Source organism: Diceros bicornis, chromosome 7 (genome assembly GCF_020826845.1).
Source record: "Diceros bicornis minor isolate mBicDic1 chromosome 7, mDicBic1.mat.cur, whole genome shotgun sequence".
NCBI classification, from domain to species: Eukaryota; Metazoa; Chordata; class Mammalia; order Perissodactyla; family Rhinocerotidae; genus Diceros; species Diceros bicornis.
The window spans coordinates 29,395,006-29,419,352 of record NC_080746.1 but is presented as its reverse complement, the minus strand read 5'-3'; the positions used below and the strand labels follow the sequence as shown (position 1 = coordinate 29,419,352).

Genomic DNA, 24,347 nt, shown 5'->3' with positions numbered 1-24,347 from the left:
ACTATACCTATCTAGTTGTGTTGTTGAGAATATTAAAAAGAATACATAATTTAGCATATAAAATGTGCTAAGTGAAAGTTAGTACTTATTTTCTATTAGAAATTTAATAAAAAGGGCAAGGAAATCACTTAAATGACATTAATCAAAAAGTTTATAATTATCAGGAGGTGGGGGAGAGGCAGAAGCAGCAGCTGTCTAATAATTCCTAGTGCTTAAGAGAAAAGTTGAATACCAGAGCTATCATTGTAAAGCAGTTATATCTGGAGTGTCAGGATCAATGGAAAGAAGAGGGAGAATTGGTGGAGACTTGAGCCAGCCTCTCTTATTGATTCCATGATGATGGAAAGGAATATTTAAAGGGACTAGCCAGAGGTTATTTATACTACACATAAAGGGACACAGATCAGGTAAACAGGCATCTACATTACACAGACAGGCATGAGTTACTGCTGTGCATTTGAGTACTGTTCTGATTTATTGGTTTAAAGGTCCAAAAAGATTTGCTTTGTGATATGGATGTAGGTGCTGAATTTAGATTGTTGTAACCATTACCAAAATTTCCCTCCATACCTTCCCTTTCTCCTCATTGTATAGGCATGCTTAAGTTTTTCCCATCTAAAACAAAAAAAGTTTCCTGGAATCAACATGCTCCTCTAGTCCCAATCTCACTGAACTTTATCTTTATTTTTATTTTTTTTATAATTATATTTATTTATTTATTTTTCCCTCAAAGCCCCAGTAGATAGTTGTATGTCATAGTTGCACGTCCTTCTAGTTGCTGTATGTGGGACGCGGCCTCAGCATGGCTGGAGAAGCAGTGCGTCGGTGCGCGCCCGGGATCCAAACCCGGGCCGCCAGCAGCGGAGCGCGCGTTCTTAACCGCTAAGCCATGAGGCCGGCCCCTGAACTTTAAAATAAATAAATAAATAAATAATACAAATTGTGTCTATTATTCCTTTTTTTTTTTTTGGTGAAGAAGATTAGCCCTGAGATAACATTTGTTGCCATTCCTCCTCTTTTTGCTGAGGAAGATTGGCTCTGGGCTAACATCAATGCCCATGTTCCTCTACTTTATATGGGATGCCACCAAAGCATGGCTTGACAAGCAGTGTGATGGTCTGCACCCAGGATCTGAACCCGAGAACCCTGGCCCCCAAAGTGGAATGAACTTAACCACTATGCCACCGGGCCAGCCCCCATTATTCCCTCTTAAAACCACTGTAATCTGACCTCTCCCTACCTCACCCCTGAATCATCAATGACTTCAGTCCTTACCTTACCTAACTTCTCCTCAGTTTTTGATGATATAGGTAACTACTTCCTACCTAAAATTCTCTTCCCTTGGTTTCCACCACCTCTCCTAATTTTCAACCATTTCTCTCACTGTTCTTTGTGAGTTTTTCCTCAGCTATAGAACTTCCTCACCTTGTGTGTTCCACAAATTGTATTTTCCACTATATTTTCAATTCATCTACAACCAGCACCTGGTATGTAGCAGGTGCTGCATAAAGAATTCTTCAACTAAACTGCTTATCACTTTAGGTTAGTTATCCTTGGTGTTCTATCCTTGGCCCTTTTCTCTACTAATTCTTCTTATTTTCTCTGATTGATTTTTATCAATTTCAATGGCTCTAGTTATCATGTGGATTGAGTCCCCATTTCATACATTTTCCAGCACCCTTTATCTTTGATAGCACTTGTAATTGTTATGATTAACTAAAGTCTATGAATAGAATTTTACTCAAACCAAGTTAAGAAAATAGAAAATTTCAACTTCTCTGCTAAGCCATTCTATATAAGAGTAAACATGGCAGGCTTTAACTTTTAACCACTTTACAAAAATGAATACCTGTGCATAAAGCTATTGTATTCATTTGATACTTGAAAATTTCTAATTAAGTTGTTTCACTTAAATTACTATTTATACAAATAAAAATTACTATATACACATATCATTGGATTCACTTCTTATCCATGAACTATGGGCTTCAATAATTGACTTAATTCATCACAAGTTCCACATTATTTATATATATATATTATGCATAAATAATTACGTGTAAATTGTATATATATACACATGTAGTGATATTAATTTAAAAGGTTTGGATTTTTTTAATTGATAGTATGAACATGCATATCTGCCCCATTAGATAAGCTCCATGAGAATAGGAGCCAAATCTTTGTTACTCACTGTTGCATTCCTAGCAGAGTGATCTTTCTAAAATGTAAATCCAATGATATGATGCCTCTCCTACCTAAAATCCTTCTAAATATGCCTCATTAACTCTAGAATGAAACCCAAGCCACCCTGCATGGTATGCAAGACTTTGCATGTGCCAGTCCCTATTCATCACTTCAGCTTTACCCACCTTATCCCCAGTCCTCAACCACCTTTTAGGAATGAAGGGGAAATCAAACATTCTGAGATGAGGGGGAAATGAGAATTTGTCACAAGCAGACTTATTCTAAAAAAGTAGATAAGGAAGTTCTCTTACCAGAAATTTAATAATAAAAGAAGCAATCTTGGACTATTAAGAAGGAAGAAAGAACACACATACAGTTACGCATCGCTTAACGACCAGGACACATTCTGAGCAGTGTGTCCTTAGGTGATTTTGTCGTTGTGCAAACATCATAGAGTATACTAAAGGGAACAAAATTCGCCACATCAAAATGTGTCTCTTTAACATGAGGATTATTTTAGGCTGATTATTTTTAAGAAACAAAAGCTTCAGAAAGTTTTCTTGTTTTTTCCCCTTTAACTGCCTAAAAGATTTCAAATTAAAAAACCTGTCTCAGGAAGCCAGCTATCACCTTTAGCATAAAATGAACTAGATGGTAGTCAGGCAGGAGCCTAGAAAAGGTGTTTGTTGGGCTCCCCTCTGTGTTCTTCTGTTTCTGTGTGGCCAAACTTGTTTTCCAAACGTTTTCTCCTTTTCACCTAACTGTGAATTGCTTGCCTTCCTTGTGAAGTCCCTGACTCTCCCCACCCCCAACCTCTTCTTTTGTCTTTAGCTGAGGATGGTATTTAAGGTGAGGGCTTCAGCTATTTTGGCGAGTTACTCAGTTTTCCTCTATTTGTCCCACGTGTACATGTTATTAAACTTTTATTTGTTTTTCTCCTGTTAATCTGTCTCATGTCAACTTAATTCTTAGACCAGCCAGAAGAACCTAGAAGGGCAGAGGAAAATTTCTTCCTCCCCTAGAGTAGTTAGACAAACCTAGATGGTGTGGCCTACTACACACTTAGGCTATATGATATTAATCTTATGGGATCACTGTCATACATGCAGTCCGTTGTTGACCAAAATGTCGTTATGTGGCACATGACAGTAAATGGAAAGATATTCCATGCTCACTGGAAGAATTAATATTGTCAAAATGTCTATACTATCTAAAGCAAGCTACAGAGTCAATGCAATCCCTATTGAAATTTCAATGGCATTTTCCAAAGAACTAGAACAAATAATCCTAAAATTTCTATGGAACCACCAAAGATCCCGAATAGCCAAATCAATGTTGAGAAAGAAGAACCAAGTTGGAGGTAACATGCTCCCTGATTTCAAACAATGCTACAAAGCTACAGTAATCAAAACAGTATGGTATTGGCACAAAAGCAAACACCCGTCAATGGAATAGAACTGAGAGGCCAGAAATAAACCCACACATATATGGACAATTAATTTATGACAAAGGAGCCAAGAACATACAATGGGGAAAGGACAGTCTCATCAATAAAGGTGCTGGGAAACTGGACAGCCACCTGCAAAAGAATGAAACTAGACCACTACCTTACACCATACACAAAAATAAACTCGAAATGGATTCAAGACTTGAATGTAAGACCTGAAATCATAAAATTCCTAGTAGAAAACACAGGCAGTAAGCTCCTTGACATTGGTCTGAGCCATGTTTTTGTAGATCTGACTCCAAAGGGAAGGGACAGAAAACCGAAATTAAACAAATGGGACTACATCAAACTAAAAAGCTTCTGCACAGCAAAGGAAACCATCGTCAAAACGAAAAGACAACCTACCAAATGAAGAACATATTTGCAAATCATATATCCTACAAGGGGTTACTTAATATCCAAAATATATAAAGAACTCATACAACTCGACAAAAAAAAAAAATCTGATTTAAAAAGGGGCAGAAGATCTGAACAGATATTTTTTCAAGAAGACATAGAGATGGCCAACAGGCACATGAAAAGATGTTCAACATCACTAATTTTTAGGGAAATGGAAATCAAAACCACAATGAGATATCACCTCAAACTTGTTAGACTGGCTATTATCAAAAAGAAAAGAAATACCAAGCGTTGGAGAGGATGTAGAGAAAAAGAAACCCTCATTCGCTATTGGTGGGAATGTAAATTGGTACAGACATTAATGAAAACAGTATGGAGATTCCTCAAAAACTTTAGTATAAAACTACCATATGATCCAACTATTCTACCTCTGGATATTTACCCGAATAATACAAAAACACTAATTAAAAAAGATATATGCACCTCTATGTTCACTGCAGCATTATTAACAATGGTCAAGAAATGGAAACAACCTAAAGTGTCCATCGATGGATGAATTGATAAAGAAGATGTGATATGTATATGTATATGTATATGTGTGTGTATATATATACATATATATATACACACACACACACAATAGAACACTACTCAGCCATAAAAACGAATGAAATCTTGCCATTTGTGACATAGATGGACCCTGAGAGTATTATGCTAAGTGAAATAAGTCAGACAAAGAGAGAGAAATATCATATGATTTCATTCATATGTAGACTCTAAAAAAACAAAACAAATGAACAAACAAAACCAAACCAAACTCATAGATAAAGAGAACAGATTGGTGGTTACCAGAAGGGAAGGGGGACAGGGGGAGAGTGAAATGGGTGAAGGGGATCAATTTTATGGTAATGGATGGTAACTAGACTTTTGGTGGTGATCACTTTGTAGTGTATACAGTTGTTGAATTACAATATTGTATACCTGAAACTTACATAATAATATACACTAATTTTACGTCAATTAAAAAAGAAATCAAAACATCAATAATATTTTGTGATGTGAAAATTATGTGAAATTCAAATGGTAATGTCCATAAATAAAGTTTTATTGGGATGCAGTCACAAAAAAAAGAAAAGAAAGAAAAAATAGAGAAAGAGCAATAATATGGTTAAATACAATAGACTTTCTGTCTCTTCTTGCTTTTTCTAAATTATATTTGATAGTTGAAGAAAAAATTATAACACTGCCTAACGTGGCTCTCAATGTATGTAAAGGAATTATTTAAAACAACTATATTATGAGGATATGAGGGAGAGTAAAGGAAGTAAAAGCATAAAGTTTCTACACTTTACTCAAACTGGTAAAATGTTTACACTAGTACTGTCATAAAATATATATATTTTGTGTGTGTATATATATATACATATATTTTATATATATGTATCAATAATGTGACGGTTCGAACAACCACTAAAAAAATCTACACTAAGAGAAACACTCATAGTTACTATAGCTGAATCAAAACGGAATTCTAAAAAAGGTTCAAGTAACCCACAGGAAGACAAAAAAAGAAGAGAGAAATTACAACAGAGAGAATAAACAGAAAAAAAAACAAAAAAAGACTTAAGTACTAATATATCAACAACTGCACTAAATGTAAATGGTCTATATACATCAATTAAAAGACAGATTAGCAGAGTAGATTAAAACAAATGACTCAACTTTATGCTTTCTACAAGTAACTCACTTCAACTACAATGATATAAGTAGCTTGAAAGTCAAAGGATAGAAAACGATATACTATACAAGCATTAACTTAAAAATAAAGTGTGGCTATCTTAATTTTTGACAAAGTAGACTTAAGCACGGAAAATTATCAGGAACAGAGAGGAACATTACAAATGTCAATCCACCAAGAAGGCATAGCAAACCTAAACGTGTATGCGCCAACAATAGAGCTGCAAAATATGTGAAGCAAAAACTGACAGAACTGAAAAGAAAAATAGACAAATGCACTAATATAGCTGGCGACTTTAACACCCTTCTCTCTAAAATTAATAGAACAAGAAGACAGTAAATCAGCGATGATACAGAAGAGCTCAACAACACCATCAACCAACAGAATCTAATCAACATTTATGGAAAACTTCACCTAACAACAGAATACACTATTTTCAAGAGCCCATGAAACATATACCCAGAGTGACCATATCCTGACCCACAAAATAAACATCAAGTGATTTAAAAAAGAATTGAGATCACAGAGGATGTTCTCTGACCACAGTGAAATCAAACTGAAAATCATTAAGAAAAAGATAACATGAAAATCTCCACACACTTGCAAACTAAATAACACGCTTTTAAGTAATCCGTGAACCAACCAGAAAGTCTCAAGGGAAATTAAAAAAACACACTGACTGAACAAAAAAGAAAATACAACATATCAAAATGTATGGGAGTAGCTAAAACAATGCTGAGAGGAAAATTCACAGAACTAGGTGCTTATACAGGCATACCTTGTTTTATTGTGCTTTGCTTTATTGCACTTCACAGATACTGCATTTTTTTTTAAGACCTTCCATCAGCAAAAAGATTATGCTCACTGAAGACTCAGATGATGGTTAGCACTTTTTAGCAATAAAGGTTTTTTGTTTTTTGTTTTTTTGCTGAGGAAGATTCCCCCTGAGCTAACATCTGTGCCAATCATCCTCCATTTTGTACACAGGTTGCCGCTGCAGCATGGCTGCCAGTGAGTGGTGTAGGTCCGTGCCTGGGAATGGAACCTAGGCCACCAAAGCGGAGTGTGCTGAACTTAACCACTAGGCCACGGGGCCGGACCAGCAATAAAGTATTTTTCAATTAAGGTATGTACATTTTTTTTCAGACATAATGCTATCGCACACTTAATAGACTACAGTATTTATAAACATAACTTTCATATGCACTGGGAAACCAAAAGATTTGTGTGACTCACTTATTGTGATATTTGCTTTATTTTGGCAGTCTGGAACCGACCCTGCAATATCTCCAAGGAATGCCTGTATTAGAAAAGAATAGAGGTGTCAAATCAATAATCTAAACCCCCATCTCAAGAAACTAGAAAAAGAAGAGCAAAATAAACTCAATGTAGGCAGAAAAAAGGAAATACTAAAGAGCAGAAAGCTATGAAATTGAAAACAGAAACTGCAGAGAAAATCAATGAAACCAAGAGTGTATTCTTTGAACAGTTCAATAAAATAGAAAAATCTCTAGCAAGACTGACAAAGAATAAAAGACAGAGGACACAAATTACTAATATCAACAACGAAACAGCAGGGTCCTGCCCAGTCGCGTGGTCGTTAAGTTCTCATGCTCCACTTCGGCAGCCCAAGGTTCCCAGGTTTGGATCCCGGGCACAGACCTACACACCACTTATGAAGCCATGCTGTGGCAGGTGTCCCACACATAAAACAGAGGAAGACTGGCACAGATGTTAGCCCAGGGCCAATCTTCCTCAGCAAAAAGAGGAAGACTGCCAACAGACGTTAGCTCAGGGCTAATCGTCCTCACCAAAAAAAAAAAAAAAAAAGAATGAAACAGCAGAATCATTACAGATTTCGAAGACATTAAAAGGATAAGGGAATACTATAAACAACTCTACACATAACAATTTGTTAGTGCAGGTGAATGGACCAATTCCTCAAAAAACGCACATTACCAAAACTCACTCAAGATGAAATACAAAATCTGAACAGCCCTGTAACTGTTAAGGAAATTAAATTTACCAAAAGCATAAAGAAGAATTAATACCAAATCTATACAATTTCTTCCAGAATATAGAAGAGGAAGGAACACTTCTCAACTAATTTTATGAAGTCAGCATTACTGTGGTACCCCAGACAAAGACAGTACAAAAAAAAAAATCCCAAAGCTACAGATCAATATCTCTCACAAATATAAATGTAAAAATTATTTTAAAAGATTAGCAAAAATAATTCAGGAATTTATAAAAGAAATTATACACTATGACCAAGTAGGTTTATTCAAGACTGTAAGGGTGGTTCAATATTCGACTATCAATCAATGCAATCCATCATTTTAGCAAGCTAAAAATGAAAAATTACATGATCATATCAACTGACACAGTAAAAGCATTTGAAAATCCAACATCTATTCATGAGAAAAACTCTCAGCAAACAAGGAATAGAGAAGAACATCTTCAGCTAGATAAAGAACATCTATAAAAAACCTATAGCTAACATAATAAATGGTAAGAGACAGAATGCTTTTGCTCTAAGATGAGGCAAATGGTAAAGATGTCCACTCTTACTACCACTGCTATTTATCATAGTACTGGAAGCTCTAGCCAGCACACTGAGGCAAAAAAATTCAATGAAAGGCATATATATTGGAAAGGTAGAAACAAACTGTCTCTATTTAGAGATGACAAGATTGTCTATGTAGATAATCCCAAGTAATCTACAAAAAATTCATAAAAGTTATAAGTGAGTTCAGCAATGCCATAGGATATAAGATCAACACACAAAAATCCATTGTTTTTCTATAAACTAGCAACAAACACATAGAACCCAAAATATGAAATATAATATGATTTACAATAGCTCAAAAAAAAGAGAGAGAGAAATACTTAGGTATAAATCTAACAAACCATGTACAGGACTTGTTACAAAATGCTGACAAAAGAAATAAAACAACCTGAATAAATGGAGAGATATGCCACGTTCATGAACTGGAAAAATCAACACAGTAAAGATGTTAATTCTCCCCATATTGATATACAGGTTTAACACAATCCCTATCAAAATCCCAGCCACATTTTTTTGTATATATAGATTAGATTATTCTAAAACTTATATGGGATGACAAGGAAACTAGAATAGCAAACACAATTTTGAAAAATAATAATGTAGGAAGAATCAGTCTACCTGATTTAAGACTTATCATATAGCCACAGTAATCAGGACAGTTTGATACTGGTAAAAAGATTGACACATAGATCAGTGGAACAGAATATATAACTAAGAAATAGCTCCACTGATGTAAAGTCAACTGATTTTTGAGCAAAGTTCAAAAGCAATTCAATGGAGTACAGATAATCTTTTAACAAATAACATTGAAGGAAATGGATATCCACAGGCAAAAAAACCCCACAAAAACTTGACCTAAACATCACACTTCATACAACAATTAACTCAAAATGGATCTTATATTTAAAAAATGTAAAACTATAAGACTTTTAGAAGAAAATATAGGAGAAAATCTTTGAGACCTGGGGTTAGTCAATGAGTTCTTTTGTTGTCAGTGCTGTGAAATTGAGTCCAACTCCTAGTGACCCTGTATACAGCAGGGTGGAACCCAGCCTGGTCTTTATGTGCTATCTTCTCACCTTCTGGCACTATACTAGACAATGCTCCGCTGCTATTCACAGGGTTTTCATGGATAATTTTTTGGGAAGTGGGTGTCCGTGTCCTTCTCCCTAGTCTGTCTTAGTCTGGAAGTTCCGATGTAACCTGTCCACCATGGGTGACCCTGCTGGTATTTGAACTGTTGGCATAGCTTTCAGCATCACAGCAACATGCAGCCACCACAGTATGACAACTGACAGATGGCTGGTGTGGTTCCCTGACTGGGAAACAAACCTGGGTCATGGTGGTGAGAGTGCCAAATCTTAAGCACGAGACAACCAGGGCTGGTTAATGAGTTCTGAGTTATAACATTAAAAGCACAATCCATAAAATAGAAGGAAAAAGTTGTTAGATTGAATTTCATCAAAATTAAAAAAATTTCCTGTGAAAGACCCTGTTAAAAGGATGGAAAGACAAGCTACAGACTAGGAGAAAATATTTGCAAATAAAACCTGATAAAAGATTCATATCTAGAATATATAAAGAACACTCAAAACTTACCAGTAAAAAACCAAACAATCCAATTAAAAAATGGACAAAAGACAATGAAATATTTCACCAAAAAAGAATATACATATGGCAAATAAACACATGAAGAGATGTTCAATATCATTAGTAATTACCAAAATGCAAAATTAAGACCACAATGAAATATCACTACCCATATATTAGAATGGCTAATATACAGTGATAACACCAAATGCTTGAGAGGATGCAGAGACACTGGATCACTCATACACTGTTAGCAGAAATTACTTGGCAGACTCTTAAAAAGCTAAATATAAGATGGTGACTCCATCTGGCCAGGGAACTTGGTGGGCAGTTCTGCCTGATTCAAGACCCCAAATAATGAGACCTGCTGATCCTGGACCCTGTTTTGCCACCTCACTCGGGCAAGGAAACTAATTCTGAGCCCTGTCTATTGCTGAGTGCAACCCCTAGTCTTGCTGGCCAGAAAACCCAGGAGACTAAGTAGCCCAGCAGTACTTGAGTGGAGTGCCTAGCCAGAGACTCTGCTTATCTGAAGAGCCCAGGTGATGACCCCATCTAGTCAGGGAGCTTGGTGCACAGTTTTTCCAGATTTGGGTTCCTGGCCAGCAAGCCATAGTGGCTGTGGAGCCTGTTACACAGCCCTACCCAGGCTGGGAAGCAAATTTGAAGCCCTGACTCGGGCTGAATATATCCTCCAGCCCTGCCCAACCACGAAGCCTAACCAAAACACCTGGGAAGCTGCATAACCCAACCTACATCCCTGCTGACTACAGCACTCAAGCAGAGGGCCAAGCCAGTGGCTCTGTCCATCTGTAGAGCAAAGCCAGTGATAGAGTCTGAGCTGGGAACTTGGTGGGCAGCTCTGCTGGATTCAGGTCCCCAGTAATCAAGCCCTAACAACCTGTGGAGCCCATTCTATGGTCCCACTCAGGCAAGGAAGCAAATTCTCAGGCCTGCCTAACTGCTGAGTACAGCACCAGTCCCATCTGACCAGGAATCTTGACGAAAGAATCTGAGCAACTGCAGAGCCCATCCTACAGTTGCTCTTGGGCAGGGAACCAAGGCAGTAGTTTTTTCCAACTGTTCCCGGCCAGTGGCACCTACCCTGATCTCAGAGCTCAGGAAGTGGCCTCACCCAAAGAGAAACCCCAATAGCAAGCCCCACTTGCCAAAGGATGCTACCAGCTGATCTATCCAGAACCCCAAGCTGAGCTGACTGGTGACAGACTGTCTCTGTAGAAGTGAATCTCTAAAGCATGGAAGAAGATACCACTTACTCAAATGCGCAGACATCAATGCAAGGAATCAAGGATCAGAAAGAATCAGGTAAACATGACACCACCAAAGGAAAGTAATAAAGATCTAATAACTGAACCTAAAGAAATGGAGATGTATGAACTGTCTGCAAAGAATTCAGAATAATGCTCTTGAAGTATGGTAAATTACAAGAAAATACAGACAACTAAAAAATTAGGAAAACATGCATGAACAAAATGAGAATTTCAGCAAAGAAATAGAAACCATCATAGAAAAAAACAACAGAAATCCTAGAGTTGAAGAATACAGTGACTGACCAGACGAATTCAATGGATAGCTTCAATACCAGACAATACCAGACATGATCAGGCAGATGGAAGAATCATGAACTAGAAGATAGGGCACTTGAAATTATTCAGTTAGAGGAACAAAAAGAAAAAAGAATGAAAAAGAGTGAAGACTACAGGACTCATGGGACACCATCAAAAGAACAATATATGCATTATGGGAATCTCAGAAGAAGAAGAGAAAGAGAAAGGAACAGAAAGTATTTTTAAAGCAATAATGGTTGAAAACTTCCAAACCTGGGGAGAGAAATGGATATCCAGAGCCATGAGGCCCGAAGGACCCCAAATAAGTGGAAACCAAAATGGGCTACACAGAGACACATTATAATTAAATTGTCAAAAGTCAAAGACAAAGAAAGAATTTGGAAAGCAACAAGAGAAGAACAACACATGTACAAGGGACCTCCCTCTCTCCCTCCATTAAGACTATGGGTAGATTTCCCAACAGAATTTTTTCAGGCCAGGAGAGGATGGAGTGATATATTCAATATACAAAAAGAAAAAAGCTGTCAACTAAGAATACTATACTTGTCAAAGCTGTCCTTTACAAATGAATAAGAGTTAAAGACTGTCCTGAACAAACAAAACCTAAGGGAGTTCATTATTACTATGATTGCCTTACAAGAAATACTAAAGGAAGTTCTGCAAGCAGAAATAAAAGGATGCCAATTAACACAGTAAAAACATATGAATGTAAGTGTAAAAGTAACTGGTAATGGTAAATATACAAAATCAGATTCTCTAATATTGTAAAGATGGTATGTATTTCAGTTACAACTCTAGTTTAAAACTTGAAAAAAAAATGTATTAAAAATAACCACAACTACACTAACTTGTTATTCGATACATAATATAAAATACATGTAAACTGAAACATCAATAACCTAAAATGTGAGAGAGGAGAGGTAAAAATGTAAAGTTTATGTATGCTCTTGAAATTAAGTTGTTATCAGCTTAAAATAGGATGTTATAAATATAAGATATTTTATGTAAGCCCTATGGTAACCACAAAGGAAAAACCTGTAGTAGTTACACAAAAGATTATGAAAAAGGAGTCAAAGAATACTGCTACAAAAAGTCATCAAATAACAAGACAGCAAGGTAAGAAGGAATAAAAGATCTACAAAACTGTCAAAACACACTTACCAAAATGGCAAGAGTAAGTCCTTACAAATTAATAATTACTTTAAACATAAATGGATTAAATTCTCCAATTAAAAGACATAGAATGGCTGAATGAATTAAAAAACAAGATCCAATGATGTGCTGCCTACAGGAGACTCACTTTAGCTTTAAAGACACACATAGACTGAGAGTGAAAAAAATGGCAAAAGATATTTCAAGCAAAGGGTACTGAAAAGAAAGCAAGGGTAACTATACTTATATTGGACAAAATAGACTTTAAGCTAAAAATGGTCAAAAGAGACAAAGTAGGTCATTATATAATGATAATGGGGTTGATCAATCAAGAAAATATAACAATTGAAAATATTTATGCACTCAACGTCAGAGCACCTAAATATATAAAGCAAGTACTAACAGAATTAGTAATAAACAGCAATATGATAATAATTGAGGACTTTAATACTCCACTCTCAACAATGGATAGATCAGACAGAGAATCAATAAGGAAGCATCAGATTTGAACATTATAGACCAAATGGACCTAACAGACAGATACAGAACATTCTATTCAACAAGAGCAGAACACTCATTCTTCTCAAGTGCACACAGAACATTTTCTAAGATAAAGTATATATTAGGCCACAAAACAAGTCTTAGCATAAGAAGACTGAAATCACACCAACTATGTTTTCTGGCCACAATCTTAAATAACAGAAATCAATAACAGGAGAAAAATTGGAAAATAGGCAAATATATGAAAATTATACAACACACTTCTGAACAACCAATATATTAGAAAAGAAATGAAAAAGGAAATAAAAAAGTATCTTAAGACAAACAAAAATGGAAATACAACATACCAAAACTTATGGGATGCACCAAAAGCAGTTCTTAGAGGGAAATTAATAGGAATAAACACATACATCAAGAAAAAAGAAAGACCTTAAATAAACAACCTAACTTTACATCTCAAGGAACTAGAAAAAGAAGAACAAAATAAGCCCAAGTTAGCAGAAGTAAGAAAATAATAAAGATTAGAGCAGGAATAAATGAAACAGAAAACAGGAAAACAATAGAAAGAGTGACAAAACTAAGAGTTGGTTCTTTGAAAAGATAAACAAAATTGACAATCTTTTACCTATACTAACCAAGAAAAGAGAGGACACAAATAAATAAAACTAAAAATGAAAGAGGAGACATTACAACTGACACTACAGATACAAAAGGTCATATAAAACTACTATGAACAATTATACACCAACTGGACAAACTAGAAGAAATGGATAAACTCCTAGAAATATACAACCTATTAAGTATGAATAATGAAGAAATAGAAAATCTGAACAGACCAATTACTATAAGATTGAATCACTAATCAAAAACCTCCTGATGAAGAAAAGTTCAGGACCAGATGGATTCATGGGTGAATTTTACCACACATTTAAAGAAGAATTAAGGCCAGTACTTCTCAAATTCTTACAAAAAACTGAAGAGGAGGGACCACTCCCAAACGCATTTTACAAGGTCAGCATTACTGTCATACCAAAGCTAGATAGGGCCATTACAAAAAAAGAAAACTAGAGGCCAATATCCCTGATGAATATAGCTACAAAATTGTCAATAAAATACTAGCAAAATGAATTCAACAGCACATTAAAAGGATGATACACCATGATCAAGTGGGATTCATTCCTGGGATGCAAGGAGGGTTCAGTATATGCAAATCAAGAAATGTTATTTAACACATTAATAGAAAAATAAAAATCATATGATCATCTCAATAGATGCAGAAAAAGCATTTGACAAAATTTCACATACATACATGAAAAAAACTCTCAAATTGGGCATAGAAGGAAAGTAACTAAACATAATAAAGGCCATGTATGACAAGCCCACCATCAAACTCAATGGTTAAAGGTTGAAAGCTTCTCCTCTAATATCAGGACAAAAATAACAGTGTCCAATCTCACCATTATTCAACATAGTACTGGAAGTGCTAGCCAGAGCAATCAGGCAAGAACAACAAATAAAAAGGCATCAGAATTGGAAAGGAAAAAGTAAAATTGTCTGTGTTTGCAGATGATATGATTTTATAAATAGAAAATCCTAAAGACTCGACCAGAAAAATGTTATAACTAATAAATTAATTGAGTAAAGTTGCAAGATACAAAATCAACTTACAAAAATCAGTAGTGTTTCTATACACTAACAACAAATTATCTAAAAAAGAAATAAAGAAAACAATCCCATTTACAATAGCATCCAAAAGAATAAAATACTTAGGACTAAATCTAACCAAGTAGGTGAAAGACCTACACTGAAAACTATATGACACTGATGAAAGAAACTGAAGACACAAATAAATGGAAAGACATCCTATGTTCATGGATTGGAAGAATTAATATTGTTAAAATGTCCATACTACCCAAAGACATCTGTAGAGTCAATGGAATTCCTATCAACATCCCCAAGGCATTTTTCACAGAAATAGAAAAAATAATCCTAAAATTTGTATGGAACTACCATAGACCCTGAGCCAAAGCAATCCTGAGAAGAACAAAGCTAGACGTACCACATTTCCTGATCTTAAACTATATTACATACATTTGATAGTAATCAAAACAGTATGATACCGGCATAAAATCAGACACGTAGACTAATGGAAGAGAATTGAGAGCCCAGAAGTAAACTCACACATATACAATCAACTAACATTTGACAAGGAAGCCACGGATACTCAATGGAGAAAAGACAGTTTCTCCAATAAATGGTGCTGGGAAAACTGGATATTCACATGCAAAAGAATGAAACTAGATCCCTATCTCACATCACTCACAAAGAATTAACTTGAAATCAATTCAAGACTTAAACGTAAGACCTGAAACCACAAAAATCTTAGAAGAAAAAACAGGGAATGATCTCTTTGACATTGATATTAGCAATAATTTTTTGCATATGACACCTAAAGCACAAGCAGTAAAACAAAAAATAAACAAGTGTGACTATATCAAACTAAAAATTTTCCACACAGTAAAAGAAATGATTAACAAAATGAAAAGTCAACCTACGAAATAGGAGAAAATATTCTCACACCACACATCTGATAAACCGTTAATATCCAATATATAGAAGGAGCTCATACAACTCAATAGCAAAAAACTCCAAATAATCAAATTGAAAAATGGGGAAAAGGGGATGGCCTGGTGGCACAGTGGTTAAGTTTGCACACTTCGCTTTGGCGGTCCAGGGCTCACGTGTTCACACCCCGGGTGCAGACCTACACACCACTCATCAAGCCATGCTGTGGCGGCATCCCACATACAAAATAGCGGAAGACTGGCACAGATGTTAGCTCAGGGACAATCTTTCTCAAGCAAAAAGAGAAAGACTGGCAACAGATGTTAGCTCAGAGCCAATCTTCCTCAAAAAAAAACAAGGGAGGGGGCAAAAAACACGAATAGACATTTTTCCAAAGAAGATATTCAAATGGCCAACGGTAGGTGAAAAGGTGCTCAACATCACTAATCATCAGGGAAATGTTAATCAAAACCATGAGAGATCACCTCGCAACTGTCAGTACGGCTACTGTCAAAAAGATAAGAACTTTTTGGTGAAAAGGGAACACTTGTACATTTTTGGTATGAATGTAAATTGGTACAGCCAATACAGAAAACAGTATCAAGGTTCCTCAAATAATTAAAAATAGAACTACCATATGATCCAGCAATTCAGCTGCTGGGTATATATCCAAATGAAACTAAACCACTATCCTAAAGAGATTATCTGCACCTCCACATTCATTACAGCATTATTTACAATAGCCAAAACATCGAAACAACTCAAATGCCCATGGATGGATGAATGGATAAAAAAATGTAATAAATACATATGATATATTTTATATATGTATATGTATGTGTGTGTACACACACTATTATGATTATTATTATATGTCTATAATAATAATATGACTATTATTCAGCCATAAAAAAATGAATCCATTTTTTGTTACCATTTGTGACAACATGAATGGATCTTGAGGGCGTGATGCTAAATGAGATAAGTTAGATAGAGAAAGACAAATACTGTATGATCTCACTGACATGTGGAATCTAAAAAAAATCCAAATTCATACAAACAAAGAAAAAATTGCTGTTTGCCAGAGGTGGGGGGCTGGTGGGTGGGGGAACTGAGTAAAGGTGATAAAAAAGGTACAAACTTCCAGTTATAAGATAAGTAAGTTCTGGAGATGTAACGTATGGCATGATTACTATAGTTAACAATACTGTATTGTATATTTGAAAGTTGCTAAGACAGTAGATCTTAGAAGTTTTCATCAGAAAAAAAAGAATTGTAACCATGGGAGGTAATGGATGTTAACCGAACTTACCGTGGTAATCATTTGGCAATATATACATATATCAAATCATTATGTTGTACACCTAAAACTAACACAATGTTATGTCAATAATATCTCAATAAAACTGGGGGAAAAAACTAAACACACACCATATTATCCAATAATTATGCATTTACCCTAGAGAAATAAAAACATGTGCATGCAAAAACCTGTACGTGATTTTTCATAGCAGCCTTATTTGTATAGTCAAAAACCAAAATGTTGATCAATAGATGAGTGAGTACAAACTGTAGTATATCCATACTATGGAATAATACTCACTATTAAAAAGGAACAAACTACTGATATACATAACAACTTAGATGGATTTCAAGGACATTACGATGAGTGAAAAAAGCCAATCTCAAAAGGTTACATATATACAATTCCATTTCTATAACATTCTTGAAGTGACAAATTATAGATATGGAAAACAGATTAATGGTTTCTAGAGATTGAGGACTGTGGCATGGGAGGGTGGTGGTGGAGAGAGGTGGGTATGCAAAAAAAAGACCTTTGTAGTGATTTATAGGAATCTGTAACTTGACTGTGGTGGTAGTTACAGGAATCTACACATGTGATAAAATGACACAGAACTATACACACACAATGTACCAATGCCAAATTCCTGGTTTTGATTTTGGACAATAATTATGTAAGGTGTAACCACCGGGGAAACTGGGTGAAGGATACATGCAAACTCTCTATACTATCTTTGTAACTTCCTGTAATTACTTCAAAATAAAAATTAAAAGAAAAAGACAGTAAAATATAAATTCAATTCAGAAACTATTTTGATATTCCAGTTTTGTTCTTGTTCATTTCATTTTTGGTAGCTCCTCAGTTTTTTAAAATAAGTTGAATGCAAAACAAAATAGCTAAAAGGTATGCAAATCTGAGACTTTCAAAAGGATAAAAACTGTATTTCTGGGCTGGCCCGGTGGCGTAGTGGTTTGGCGCACGCACTTCGCTGCGGCGGCCTGGGGTTCGGATCCCGGGCATGCACCAACTTGTCAAGCCATGCTGCGGCAGCATCCCACATAAAGTAGAGGAACATGGGCATGGATACTAGCCCAGGGTCAGTCATCCTCAGCAAAAAGAGGAGGATTGGTGACAGATGTTAGCTCAGTGCTGATCTTCCCCCCCCCCCCCAAAAAAAAACTATATTTCTGCATAGTGGCATAGGTCTTGAAGCCCCAACCACAAACATTTTTTAACTTCATTGTCATTAAAAACATGTATGCAGTTTGGATCTTGTGTTGGATTAAGTCAATTATTGAGGCTCATTGTTCATGAATAAGAATTGAACCGTACTGAACCATTATGTTGTACACCTGAAACTAATATATCGATAATATCTCAATAAAACAAGAACTAAACCCAACGATATAAGCATAAAGTAATTCTTATCTCTATAAATAGCAAGAAAAAGCAAACTTTACTAGAAATTTTCACATATTCTCAAATAAGTAATCTCAAACACATTAGGTTCATACAAAGCTATTCACTTTATAAAGTTGTTAAAAGATAAAGCCTGCCATGTATATTCTACACAGAATGACAAATCCAAGAAGCTAAAATTTTCCATTTCTTAAAGTTGGTTTGAGTAAATCTTTACTTATATTAGCGTATTTTGCAAATAACAAAGAACTTGGGACTTGGAGTTGAAGAAACAGAGTCATAAATGGTCCATCACTTACTAGTGACTCCTACTGAGGCTCTCTGAGGCTTTGGCTTTTGCATCTGCAAAGTGGAACACAACTATTACATTGTAATGTTGTGATGTTTAAATGATACCATGAATATTAAACTAATATTGTCAAGTGGTATATATAAATATTAAGGGTTAAAATCAATAAAAACATATACTTAGCCAGTAACATTATAAATTGTTAAACAATTCTTAATTCTTGGTAAAAGGTCTGTAAGGCAATTATTTTTTTCCAAGTATTTTGCAAATTCAATATCATATTTCACTAATTTTAAGACAATGTTTTCTCACACTTTACATATCTGAAATTGATACGTCTCTTATCATTGCTTTTGGTCAGGATGCAGTCATGACATATTTGTCATTAAATGTGTTTGTGCATCAAAATGGGAAGAATGGGCATCAGCATCTTAGAAGAAAACCCCGGAGATAACAATGGACAATCATTTAAGAAATGACACATCACTAATGCTCTTAGTAACAGAGAATGATATTACCTGGAAAAACATGGACATCAAGACTCTGAGTTGAAAGTGAATTAGAACAGTCAGATTCTGAATGTGAAGAAGTTTTAAGATAACCTCAGCTAATTAATTTTGCTTATATTTTTCTTTTTACTTGTGTACAAAAGTGATACGATTTTTTTTAAAAAAGGGCTTTCCATAAGTATGAAAAATTCCAAGTGATAAGAGTTTTATCATAGTTAAAATGGCATTTTTTCTTTCTTAGTAACACATAAAACAACAGTGTATTTTATAAGAGTGTATCTCAGCTTCAATGAAACACCTCCCCACTCAAAACATTGAATCGATTTTCAAAATTATTCTCTTGTTCTTTCTTTGAATGTCTTCCATTAAAATTTGATTTAAATAATTGAATCAATAAAGGTACAAGAATCAAGCCGAAGAACCAAGTCTTTGATATAAAGTAACGACAAAAATCATATGCCACTTTATAGAAACGGAATATTAACCTAAAGCTGTGCTCTGACTGATCGGGGCTTTGATTTCATCAGGTCCTCCAGTGATATTAGTTTGGTCACTGATGTTTCAATATAGGGTATCATTTCTGGTCTATTCTACTCAGTAGTTATTATAGAGTGCTAATTCTATGCCAGGTACTGAATTAGGCACTAGAGATAGCATAAAGAATAAAGACAGACATGATCCCTGCTGTCTTGGTGTTTAGTACTTAGTGAGAAAAACTAACAAATTATAAGGTATTATAAATACTGTGAAGAAACAACTGGGAAATGGAAATAAAAATAAAGAGTAGGGGGCACTCAACTTCAGATAATAACAATGGTAACAGTGAATACTTATACAGTGCTTACGGTGTGCCAGGCTATATTCCATGCTTTACATACTCTTTTTATCTTCAGAACAACTGTATACAATAGATACTATTATTGTCTCCATTTTATCACCAGGGAAAATGAGGCTTTGAGAATTTAAGTAATTTGCCCAAAGTCACATAGCAAGTAAGCAGGGAGCTGGGATGTAAACCCAGACAGTCTGCCTTCAGAGCCCTTGCTCTCGTCCACTACAAGATTAGGGGCCTTTCTGAGATGTCATTTAAGTTGACACCTGAGTGATGAGAAGGTAAAGGGTTGGTGGGAGAAATCATGTATAAAGCCCTAAAGTGGGAAAGGGTCCTTCAGTTTTAGGAAGTGAAAGAAAGCCAGCATCACTGGAGTATAGTTAATGAGAGCAAGAGTGTCAGGAGATCCGGCTGCAGAAGGCCAGCACTACCTCATGCAGGATCCTCTAGGCCATAGAAGCTCAAATTTTATTCTAAGTGTAATGGGAACCACTGAAGGTTTCAAATTGGACAGTGACACGATCTGATTTATTTTTTTAAATATCTTTCTGGCTGAGATGTGAAGAATGAATTGAAAGAAGGTAAGAGAAATAAAGTCTAAGTCATTCATTTATTCAACAAATAAAGTTTATGGAGTAGCGGCACTATTCTAGATACTAGGCATTAAGCCAAAAACAATATATATAGACAAGGTCCCCCACTCTGGAGTACATTTTAGAGTGGCCAACACACACACGCAAAACTACCCTCTTTCCTACATCAAAAATTTCTCCCACTCTACTAGACATTTTCCATCAGCGTACAAATTTTATTATCTCCTGTATTTAAACAAACATCAAATAAACAAAAATCTATCCTTTGACCTTTTATTCCCCTCTACCTACCACCCCATTTTTCTACCCCCTAACCTAGAAAAACTTCTTTAAAGAACAGTCTATAGTAGCTTCACCTCCCAGTTATCATCTCAACCCACTTCAATCACCTTCCTCTCCTTTACCCTCCTAAAACCGCTCATGTCAATGTCACCACACTACCTAGTCTTGCAGTCAAATGCTAACTTCTCTCTCCTCATCTTATTTAACCTCTCAGAGTAATTCACACTATTAACTAGCTCCTCCTTCTTTTCTGTGCCACAATACTCTTCAGGTTTCCTATTTTGCTGGCCTCTCCTTCTCAGTCTAATTAGGAGGCCATATAGCACATGATTAAGGGCATGGATTTCTAGACTTAGCTCTGAAGACAGGTTGGTTCACAATGCTTATGGCATGGAGGACAGACATAGGAAGAGAATGTTTCCTTTCTTGTGCAGTCTAGAAAACTAATCAGTATTTCAGGTGAGACATGATGGTGGTTTAGACTAGAGTGTTAACAGGGGAAGTAGAAATAGATGGATTTTTCACTCTATTTTAGAAGTATAACCAACAGAACTTTGGGAAAGACTGGATATAAGAATTGAGAGAAAAAGGGAATCAAGATTTCTTCCTTGAGTAACTGGTAGAATTATGGAGTTATTTAGCAAAGACTTGGAAAGGAAATTTTGCAATGAAATAAAGTTTAAGTTGTGACCTAATAAAAAGCTTATGAACATTATCTAAAAAAAATCACTGAACCTTAGAGATGATCTCATTTGGTGCCTTTCCATTGAAACTGATACTGAGGAGAGGTTATGTGGTTTATCCAAAATCACACAGATAATTGGAGGTAGAATTGGAAATAGAACGCAGGTCTCTCAGAATCCTAAGAAGCCACACAACAGGATCTGGCAAGAAGATGATTACTCACAAACTTGCTGAGCATCTATCACTTTAGTCCTCTTTTTCCCCTGACCAGTGCAATAAAAAATACCATAACAGAATTTTGGGTTTATTGAATATAGTTAGGCAAGTTATTAACTGCATACTTCATATTTCCCTAAGAAAAAAGGGGGAAAGTAAAGGCAGACAGAATAAAAATATCAGTGTTAGCTTGTTAAGAGTAAAATCTATTGTAAAAGTTCATCAAAAACATTTACTAATGTATAATAATTGTAAAAGGTAAGGTATACATGAAATTCCCCCTCAAGTAAATGCCTAATGAATTACACAAAAATTTTTTTTTTTAAATACTCTGGTATAGTCCTTAAGAAAAGGTAAGGTTTGAGCTAAGCCTTGAAGGGCAAATAAAAATTTTAAAAATAGATAGGGAAGGGGATTAAATTCAACAAACCTATAAAGAGTGTCCACTAGGGCACCTTGCTCGGGAGTGGGGGTAGGGAGTAGGAAATGTGCGCTTTTTAGATTGGTTGTGCAGAGACATTCTCTTTGGCATGACATTTGAGCTGAGACCTGAATGATACAGAGGAACAAGGAATGTGATGATGGGAGGGGAAGAGAACATTCTAGGCAGAGAGAAGAAGTACAAGTAACCGCTACATTACTTGACTGTATGTTAGGCTATATAGATTGAATACACAGAGCCTAGTTCAACTGTAAAAGAATGGACTATTAATTCCTAAACCTGAATTGAAATAATTCCACAAATTCTGTTTCTGATCTCAGTTTCTCCATCAGTAATAATAATTACTACACAGAAGAACATGGGAGCTAATATACTTAGAAGTTTTTTAGAAACCAAAAAGTAATATATTGAAATCATAAAAATCAGTTCAAAAAGACAAGAATAGAAAACTTAACGATGCTTAGATATATAAAGTTAAAAGTGGAGAACTGAGTTCTGATCATTATACCTTACTCATCTTTATATTTTCTCTTGTAGCTTTTTGCACGTTTTATCTGCTTTGCCAGATTGTAAGCTCTCTGCAGGTTGTAAGCAGATCTTAAAAATAGCACCTGACACAGGGTTTTACTAAGTATTTGCTAAGCTGATATATCAAGCCAGTAATTCATTTTACAGCCCTTTGAGGATTTGTGTATGTGTGTTCAAAATCCCATCTACTTGCAAAGGACTGGAGGAGGCTCATGATAATCATGAAAAGCTAACGGAAACAAGTATAGATAAAAGCAGAATAGAACCCATTTTAAAGAGGATGGAAATAATCCTCAGGTAATGGTGTTAATTACTACTACTGGCCGTTAGCTGACATTCGCTGACAGCCAAAGGAAGAAGGGAATCGGCTGAATCCAACATTATGGCATTTAATCTACCACAAAGTTAGGCATTTACATTCATCTGCAGAGACTAACTTTTGCCTGGGCCAACACACGCAGTGGACTTTGATCACGAGGGCTTTCACAAGAAGAGTCACCTACATGGAACAACTGTGGAAACAGAGACTCAGGATGGCCCTTCATAAAGTCTGAGAAGATAAATGAGCAAAGGCACAGAGTAACTCTGAAGGGCTGCTGAAGTTATTTACTTGGTTCTGCTGCTTTTACAGCAAGGACCTCCTGATAGGATGGAACTACAACAACAGAATCCTCAGTTTTCTTCCTAAGGCTCCGCAATAGGCTTGGTAATAGCAACACAGCACCTGGGTCACTTGACGTCCGCAGTAAAGGATCAGCATTAGCCCAGCTGCTGGCTGACAGCCTCGGATTCAGGGGGGGCCCGCGCCCCGCACTGAGGGTAGTGTCTTAGCCAGGACTTCGAAGGTGGGTTTCAGGGTGGGCAGCTGCTAGGGGTTGGGAAAGTCCTGGGTGAGAGGGGGCCTTTGGCCAAAGGAGCTGGGGGTGGCGGGGAGAGGAAGGCAACTCAGGGCTGCCGTGCAGCACAACTCCAGGGAGCATCATGCAGTCCCCTCCCAGCCGCGGAAACCTCTCCCGCCCGGGAACACGAAGCAGCGGCAGGGACAGCTGAAGCCAAGAGAATTCTCTCCTTTGTGGGTCATGGGGACCCACCGTGGTCCCCAGGAATAAGGCTCTAGCATCCCACTCCTCCCTCAGACCCCAGAGCTCACCCACCTGCAACTGCAGTCTCCGAATCTCCACCCCAGTCTCCGGCCTCCAGAGGACTGACTGCGATTGGCCTGCAGCGCTGTCCCGTTAGCTCTTCTCCAAGTGTGACTGGCGCAACTCTCCGGCTCTCGGCCTTGGTCCCTCCCTTTGGTCCCTCCGAAGCCCCGCCCCACGTGACGACTCACGCTGCCGCAGAGCGCAGAGGCGTGTCTCGGTCTCCGCCCCCAGCCGCGTTCTCCTGGAGAGCGCAACCGGGTTGGAGCGGAAAGTGAGGGTTGTGGGAGGGCAGAGCGCCCGCTGTCGTAGCGCGATGCCCCGCCCCCTGCGCGCAGACGTCGGGAAGAAAGGGGTGGGGCCACGTAAGC

At 36.5% G+C, this 24,347-nt stretch overlaps 1 protein-coding gene across 2 annotated transcripts in view; it reads right to left on the bottom strand.

Moving 5' to 3' along the window:
- Positions 1–24,115, bottom strand: part of KBTBD3 (kelch repeat and BTB domain containing 3) — a 34,925-nt gene extending 10,810 nt beyond the window's left edge. The window contains exons 1-2 of one of the 2 annotated variants that reach the window (XM_058545309.1): positions 23,989–24,115; positions 18,759–18,801 (exon numbers count right to left, since the gene is read on the bottom strand). The gene's annotated coding sequence lies outside the window, so the exon portion shown is untranslated. The remainder of the gene's footprint in view (positions 1–18,758; positions 18,802–23,988) is intronic. The other variant, XM_058545308.1, reaches the window with a different exon arrangement.
- Positions 24,116–24,347: the final 232 nt, after the last annotated feature.